The following is an 8,359-nucleotide window of genomic DNA, read 5'->3' on the forward strand; positions in this document are numbered from 1 at the left end:
AGCTGCCTCGGGAACGCACAGGACAGCGGGAATGCTCCGGGAGCCCCGCTCACCCATGGCCACAGCAGACAGCTGGCCCCGAGGAGTGACAGGCTCCTGATGGCAGCAGCACGTGGAGCATCTTCATGTGACATCCACAGGTGGGGCGGAGGGGAAAACAGTTTGGAGCCGTTGCTATGGAGTCGTGATTAGTTTGTGTGTCTTCAGAGCCTGCCGAGGAGAAATGAGGGCTATTTTCTTATATAGATGTCATGAAATCAATCCTGGCAGAATTTCGGGAGTCAAAGGCTAAGCAGGTTTGCCTGAATGCCTCCCGTCACTYGATACACAAATAAATCTAGCCAGGAGACCTGAAACAAGTGTCACTTGTCAGCCAGAGCTGGTCACAAAAATGACTTTTTAGYCTCGTTTGGAGCTGTTTATGCACACAGCAACAGAACAAACGTGCGTTCAATAAAACACAGCAATTATCTTCACCGAAATTGAGCCTTAGAAAATGAAGCAAAAACCGCCCTTATTGTAAAGGGTGACTTCAGAAGCAACTTTTCCCTCATTCTCTCCAAACGCTAAAAGCAAACCTGATGTTCTTCTTTTAAAATGTGTCTGCCTCTAGGTCTTTGGCACAGGTTCGCTGCTGGGAGGGCCGGCAATCTATTTAATGACTGCATTGACGTCAATAGCATAACTGAAATACTTACTAAGATGCATGAGTCCAACTTTCGGGGGGTGTGTTCGCAGCCGGCAGGCGCAACACGCGGCACGGACTCCCCGTAGGAATGAACTCCCCCCGGAGAGCCGGGAAGAGCCGCGGGATGGCCCCGCACCGCCCGGAGCTGCCTCGGCCCCGCTGGAAAATTCGCTTTGAAACGCTCTTTTCATCTGACAAGCAAGCGAGGATCGCCGCAGCGCTCGCCGCCCTCGTTTAGGCGCGTCATTAAGCTCGTTAGCTACCTGATTTCTTASAGTTTGGTTTAGTCGCTGAATAATCTGCAGCATCCCAGCACTGCGTCCTTTAAAAATAATATCTGTAGGTGCTAACAAGCCTACATTTGTGCACACAGTTACTCTGCAGCTCAGCTGCTCGGGAACACGTGGTTCCTCTGCGCTCTTGTGAAAGCCCAAAGCACCACAAGCGTTCGACTTTTACAGTCACTCTCCAAATCAAAAGGTCAAATCTTCAGCTAAACTCCCAGCAAAGAAACAGAATTTCAAAATGAATCCTCTGCTCTGTGTGTGCCCAGAGCCATCCTCCACGTGCCAAGCAGAGGAGAATGGCACAAGAGCAGCAGCTCCGTGCTAATTACCTGGGATTTGGAGATATTTGTGACCCAGAGTTCACTCAYGCACAGGGCTCCTTGTCCTACAAAGAGTTAGGGCTCTCAAACAGCAGCATTATCCAGCCTTTGTTTATACTTTCTATAAAGGTTCGTGCACGAGTCTGTGTACATCCTACACCCACAGGAAAAATGAAAGAGTACAAGTTTGGAGGTCGTGTAAAGGCATGTGAGAAGYGCAGACAAACGTGCCGGGGTACAGGAAGGCAGAGCTAAGGCACAAGCAAGAAAAACACCGATCCTTCCYTCCCATCCCCAGAGAGGAATTTGAACAGAGCTTTAATCCGGTGAGCCCTGAAACGCTGTGGGTGACATCCCAAAGGGCTGCACCCCCCAAAATTGGGGCTGCAGGGCAGATCAGCAATGTGGCATTATTAATGGGGAGAGAGCTGTCATTGCTGAGAGCTCAGGGCACCCAAGGGGCTCCGGAGAAGAGTTTCTAGAAACCCTTCACAGCCTGAGAAGAACCACAACTCTGTGCTCTGCTCCTGTCACCACTGGTGACATTAAATGTGACAGCTGATCCAGTGAGAAAACACTGTCCCACCAGCGATTGATGGTGTGGCGCCACAGGAACAAAACAGATCAGGAAAAGTTTGAACCAAATTTATGGAAGAGCGAGAGGCTTTGACTGAAAGTGGCAACCAGCGAAAGGTGATTTGATTCACTGGGAATAAAGGTCAGGGAAGGAAATAAATACGAAAGAAGGAACAAAAGTAAGCAGGAAGAGCCAGATTTGTTGGCGGTTAAAGATGTTATTGGTTGAATCATGGGGTAGGAACTGCAGACCTTTCGCTGGGGCCAGGGGAGGGGAGAGCTGCACCGAGAAGGGAAGGCGCCGATGGATTCCTGAGCCCAAGGTGGCACAAAGGTCACCGAAAGTGACTGTGGCAGAGGGCACATTCAGCAAGAACAAAGGGGAACAGGAGAAAGAAACCTCAGGAGAAAGAAATGTCGGGGACAATGTGTAACAAGGCGTCTCTCATTGTTTCTGTAACCCAGAGGTAGCAGTGCTCCTGCCCTGGCCCTGCACAGCTCTGGGGATGCCACACTCCCAGTAAGAACCTCTCAGCATTCCCATTATCCTGCACAGCTCTGGGGATGCCACACTCCCAGTAAGAACCTCTCAGCATTCCCATTATCCTGCCCAGCTCTGGGGATGCCACATTCCCAGTAAGAACCTCTCAGCATTCCCATTATCCTGCCCAGCTCTGGGGATGCCACACTCCCAGTAAGAATCTCTCACCATTCCCATTATCCTGCCCAGCTCTGGCCTCACCAGCCCATTAAGGAGCGCTGCTTTGTATTTCCATGTTATGGTTTCTGAGTTAATTCATAAAAGCGATTCTGTGCGTTCCTGTGAGCTGCAGTTATAACAAAATAACAGGAAAAATCTGCCAGATTTACTTCAGCTGATACCARGGACAAAACACAGGATGTTCAATCCATATTCCCCTTCCTTCTCTGGCTGTGCTTGCAAGGTTAAGAAAGCTCTGAAATTCTCAGTGACACCAGCAGTGCCTTGCAAAACCCTTTGTCCCAGGAAAAGCCCGGCCAGAACTTTTCAGGCTTTCAAGAAAGTGAAAGCAAAAAAGAGAAATAATTCCCTCATTTCACCACAGCTCATTTATTCACCAAGGGCCTGGGTCCTCAGTGATGCAACACCAGCAACAGATTTGGCTGCTGCTGCTTTGAAAATCCTGGAATATTCCAGCTGGAGTAAACAGCTGGCATGTATTCCTCACAGTGCAAATGCTGCATGTAATTTGTCTCCCCTCAGGGTAATTTTATTAATGCAGGGCTTGTTTGCTTTAAACCCTGCGTTCTGCACTTCTCAGAACAGGATATAAATCACCCCACTAATGACAAATCAAAGGAGACAGACATCCACGAGGTGCTCACGGTGATGTCAATGGGTTGTGGTAAATCCATGAATCAATGGGTGACATTGGAGGGTTAAAATCAAATTCCAAGCTTTAACAGATCTGGAGGATCTAAACCCAGTTCATTCCAAAAACAGTCTTTTATCTAGAGAGATGTGAGGCGGCCTAGTCCCAATCAAAACACGACTGCTTCCTTCTGCAAAACTTGCAGGAAAAACACTCTGCATCCTCTCAGCCACTGGCACAAGGTTCTGATAGGAAAATCTCTCCTTCCGTTCATAATTTCCAAAGCAGAAGACATCAAGGGGGAGAAAAAAGGTGCATTCCCTGAAAATATTCCTTAAAAATCTCTGGTTTTGCTGTGTTTAAAAGGAAACTTCCTTAGAAAGCCAAGGGTTGTGGTTGTTTTCTGCTGCAGGGAAAGKAGTTCAGAGTGTGACAGTGGCTGTGAGGAGACAGAGGAAGCAGTCCCCAATCCACTGAATCTAACCAAGAACCCCAGGATTTTCTCCCATAACACCAATATTGGCTGGTTTTATGTTGGAAATAACACCATTTCCTATTAATCTCCAAAATGCATCTCCTTCTTACCTACAAAGAGTCGTGATTTACCTAAGTTGTCATGATAAAATTCACTTTTTTATTTCACTTGAAGATTTCACCTAAAAGCAGTTAAGACTCGTGGTTAAAAACCCATTTAGTTGAGAGGCCACAAATTCAACTTTTCCAGGGTAACACAAAACTTTCTCTACAATTCCGTGTGTCAAACACTTCATTTCAAAAGGAATTTTCATATATTCCCTGCATGAGAAGCTTGGGTCAGCTAAAAAGTACCAAATGTCCTACAGCTCACGTTGGAAATACCGTAGAAAAACATCCCCAAAGCGTTAAAAAGTTGAGAGCAATTTTTTCCATGGAAAGTGTTAAGAAAATGAACCTAAAAATTCCTGGAAGGGCATTCTCTCCTCATTTTTGGATTCTCTAGCTGCCATAAACAGATCTATGGAAAGCCTAGGAAATTTTCCATGATTTTTTTTTTTTTTTTTCACAGAGGCACAAAGCCTTGCTAGACCCAACTTTAAATCAGGTGATGAGCTGCACTCCTGCTAGCTCTGCCAGAAAGAGAAGGAGTTCAGGATTGTGTTGTCCTGGTTTGTTTGTGCATCAGAGGCTTCCACCTGCCATTAACAAGTTTGGAGGAACCTAATCTGGAAGTGTCCAGGGCTCTACGTGTCCCCTGAGAATAAATAACACGCAGCAGGAAAGGAAATGATAGCTATCCAGGCTTCACACGCTGTAAAAATTAAGCTTTATTAGTCCCTCCAAGCATGTAATTATTGGGAAGGCTGAGATTAAACCTTACAAATGGGCACTGCTCCAAATCTGATCTCCTTCTCTCTRGAGCAACCTTTGAATTAGTGTGAGCAGGCCCAGCTCTGATCCTGAGGGGGTTCTGAGTCCCTGAGCTTGGCTAAACCCGGGTGTTAAAATAAATAAACCTGTCCTAAGTGAGCAGCTGTTCATCCTCATCCTCATCCTCATCCTTCCCCCTGCCTGAGCAGCCCTCACAGTGCTGCCCACCCCACCTTGCCCTGGCACCCCCTTCCCAGCAGGAAGCCAAGGAAGTCTCACCCAGGAAAGGTTTGAGTACACAGATCACATGGAAACAAACTGAAATAAACAGSAGGAAAAGAAAGATCCAGCTGTGTCTGAGCCTGTTGGAGGCTCGTGGGCTGGGGCTTGTCAGGGCCTGTGCTCGCAGGGACTCACAAGAACAGCAGCCACTGTGGCCGTGACTATCAAACCAAAATCATGTTCATCTCCTGTGCTAATATCCAAGCACAAACCCCAAACCAAACGATTAAAATAACAATATTTGCAGCCTGATAGTTCTCTTCTATTGGTTTTGCAGGAGAACTGCACCGGGGAGGGGGCAGAGAAGCAGCTGTGAGCGAAACTGYGATAAATGTTGTGTGCATTTGGCCTGGCAGCCGATCCCCAATCCCACACTYACCTTGCAGGTTCACTCTGGAGACAGGTGGCTGACTCGAGGCTGGAGATCTCCTACGAGGAAGAAAAAACACTCTGTCAATAGGTAGGATTTATCTTTCCAAAGCAACTCCCTCAGTCAAAAATCCTTTTTTGTTCTCCCAAAGAAACCCAAACACTTTACAGTGACTTGTTGAGCAGATGTGTTAGGAAGAGCCAGAGATGGCTGTTCCCTGCCTGCTCCACGTGCTGGAAATGAGCAGAAATGTGTCCCCATCCCATGCTGCCTTTGCAGCTTTCAGCTCAAAACATTCCTGAAATCAGCAAGGGCCAGGCTCTGGTGACTCCCCCAGGATCAAGGCTTTTTCCCATAAAGCTTTTCCCATAAAGCTTTTCCCATAAAGCTTTTCCCCGCAGTGATGTCAAACTGCTGCAAGGCAATGCCACAGGTAAATCAGAAATGTGCCTTTAATCTCCCCAGTTAACACTGGGACTGCTCCTGAAATGAGGACGGAGATGCTGCAGTCACTGTTGTTTAGCTCTGAACCTGAAGGAGCCTTTCTGGAGTTAGAGCAGCAATTTCAGCAGCAAAGCCYGGACTTTGGAAGGACCAAAASCTATTTGAAAAAATTGGTTCAAGTYAAGCCAACARGGTCTGACTGGAAAAAGGTGCAGATTCTCTCCAAATGTCAACACAGCTCCCTGTGAGCCTTGCCAAACAAAACTGTTAATTTTTCAAGCTGAAACCATCAYCAGAGACTTGTTTTTTAAAAGGAGTTGAAAAGAGTTGACACCAAAATCAAGATATTTCACTTTGGTTTGACTGCAGCACTTCAGGCTGACCAGAAATGAAACTTTGGGCTTCTGCTTCCCTAAGAAGTTTCAGATCCATTTTAACTGAAGCCAGATTTCCCCACACTCCCCTCGCCAGCCTCCTCCTAACCCCAAATTTCAGAGTCAGCCACTGACTGCACATCCATTATTCGCCGGCTCTGCTTTGAACTGGAATCAAAGCAGGCAGAGCTCAACTCTGCTGCGATTGTAGCTCCGGGGGTTCTTCACAAGTGCTCCGGGAAGGCTGCGCTGCCCAGGCCAGGTCGGTGTGAAAGGAGCACGATTCCAGCGCTCTTCCAGCCCTTAATCCCGGCTCCCGACCCGCCGGGCTCCACAGGCTGCTCCCGCCAGGAGCCTCCCTGCGATTCAAAGGCTGTTTTGGCAGCACGTGCAGGACCCGGCTCCTCTGAAGGGTTCAGCACAGGGCACACACGTTGGGTGCTGAATTCCCTGCAAATGTGCCCTGACCTGCCTCTGCTGAGCCTTTGAAAAGCCAAATCTTGAAATCTCTGAAAGCCAGAAACTCCCCAGCAGGGACACCAGGGCACGGCTGCAGCACTCCCAGCACKGAGGGATCCACGCTGCAGGGATCTCGGAACCCTGAGCTGCACAGACATGCCTTTGGGGGTGGGGAGGGATGAGCTGCTGCTCTGTAGGGTATTCCCTGCTCCAGAGCCGGCACCGCTCCCGCCATCCTCAAATTTCTGTGCTGGCCGTGTCCATCCATTCTGCAGGCAGACAGGGTGCAGATTTGAGGGCTGGATTTGCACAGCCCTGTCCCTTCTCAGCCATCACTGTGCTCMAGTGGACGTGGCTCCCGTTTCCCGCTCCCTCCCTCCTGCCGGAGGGAATTACAAGGAGCAGGCTCCGGATGCTTTCTGACCATGTCCTGGGCCGCAATTGCCAAACTCCAGCACTCCAAACCCATTAATCATCCTCTCCTCTTTTCCAATCAGGAAACTGCCTCAAGAACCCTGACGTTAAAGTCCAAAGAATATGACTGCCAGTTGTTTCTTTTTTTCCTCCAGCCTTTAACAWTCATATTTTCCAGCAAATATGTGGKATAGCATCTTCTTTTTCCTTGCTCGGGCCAGGAGGGGTAGAGGAGGAGGAGGAAAAAAGAGAGGGGAGGAGGGGTTAAAGAAAAGCTGAGGTTCTCGTCATCTCCAGAGCAGAAGTTGTAGTAAAATATCACATATCATGAGACAGATGATAAAATCATGAGCTGGCAGCACGGCTGTAACCCAGCAGAGCTGTTTGGAAACTGTGCAGGAAGCTCTGCAGTACCTGGAAACACATTCCGCCATGGATCGGGATATTTGGCGTAGGATGGTTTAAAAATTTAATGACTTTTACTTTGGCTGGGCAAACKACTTTCTACCTCAATCGAATCTGGGAATGTTTTCCAAAGAAGACTGTAAGATGCCTGTGTGTCCCACAGGTTACGCCCTCGCTTCCTTCCGGCCCTGTCCAATTTCAGATTCCTCATTAGGAACTGCCGAAATGCCTGAGCTGTCCAAAAAAGCAAAGCTTAAAAAAAACTCTSAATCTATTTAAGCCATCTGTTTTTTTATTAACCTCCATCTTGGAATGCGGCAGTTCCTTCCCATCCAAGYTTTCCAACGGGAATCAACAGGAGGAAAACCTCACATCTGGATAAAATGCTGGGYTTTGTGTCAAAAGAAGATGGTGAGCTCTTGGTGGGCACCAGGTGATGCCACTCACCCCTGCAGCATGGAGACAGCCTGTGTTATCCCACTGGGATGCATTCCTGCACCTCATCCTTCCTTTCCAGAGCCAGCAGGATGCTGGGAGCAAGCAGAGCCTGCCAGTCCCAGGGTGGGATCAGCGGGATGGGTGGGTGCACAACAGACCTCACCAGGAATGGATGATGGCTGGAAGCAAAACAGTTCTCCTGGGGCAAAGCAGGCCAGAGGATGAGGAGGACTGGCTCAGGAGAAATAGCCAAGGGGAAACGGTTCCAGATGGAGGCGTAACAGGGAGTTTGTTTGGTTTCTCCTGTTCAGCAGGTAGGAAAAACAACATCCTCCTCCTGAGTGCATCACCTTCCTCATTTGGAGCCAAAGGAAATGATGTGGGATTCAGCTCTCCGGGCAGCCCTCTCAGAGCTGAGCTCTGTCCTGCTGGGAAAYCCTTGTTGTCCCCAGAGTCTCAGTYTTGGGGTGMCCCCTTGGCACTGCCCTTTGGTYACAGACAGCTCCYGTGAGACTGGCTCAGCTGGTTAGAGCCTGGTGCTGGGAACACCAGGGGTACGGGTTTGATCCCTTCAGGGGCCGTTCAGTTAAGAGCTGGGCTTGG

General features: G+C 48.7%; 1 protein-coding gene across 1 annotated transcript in view; it reads right to left on the minus strand.

The window, feature by feature from the left end:
• The window catches only part of PDE4B (phosphodiesterase 4B), a 57,816-nt gene that overhangs the window by 47,797 nt on the left and 1,660 nt on the right, over positions 1-8,359 (minus strand). The window contains exon 2 of the mRNA XM_057385720.1: positions 5,232-5,281. The gene's annotated coding sequence lies outside the window, so the exon portion shown is untranslated. The remainder of the gene's footprint in view (positions 1-5,231; positions 5,282-8,359) is intronic.

The sequence above is a fragment of the Malurus melanocephalus genome, unplaced genomic scaffold, assembly GCF_030028575.1.
Source record: "Malurus melanocephalus ecotype Western Australia unplaced genomic scaffold, MMel_1.1 scaffold_860, whole genome shotgun sequence".
NCBI classification, from domain to species: domain Eukaryota; kingdom Metazoa; phylum Chordata; class Aves; order Passeriformes; family Maluridae; genus Malurus; species Malurus melanocephalus.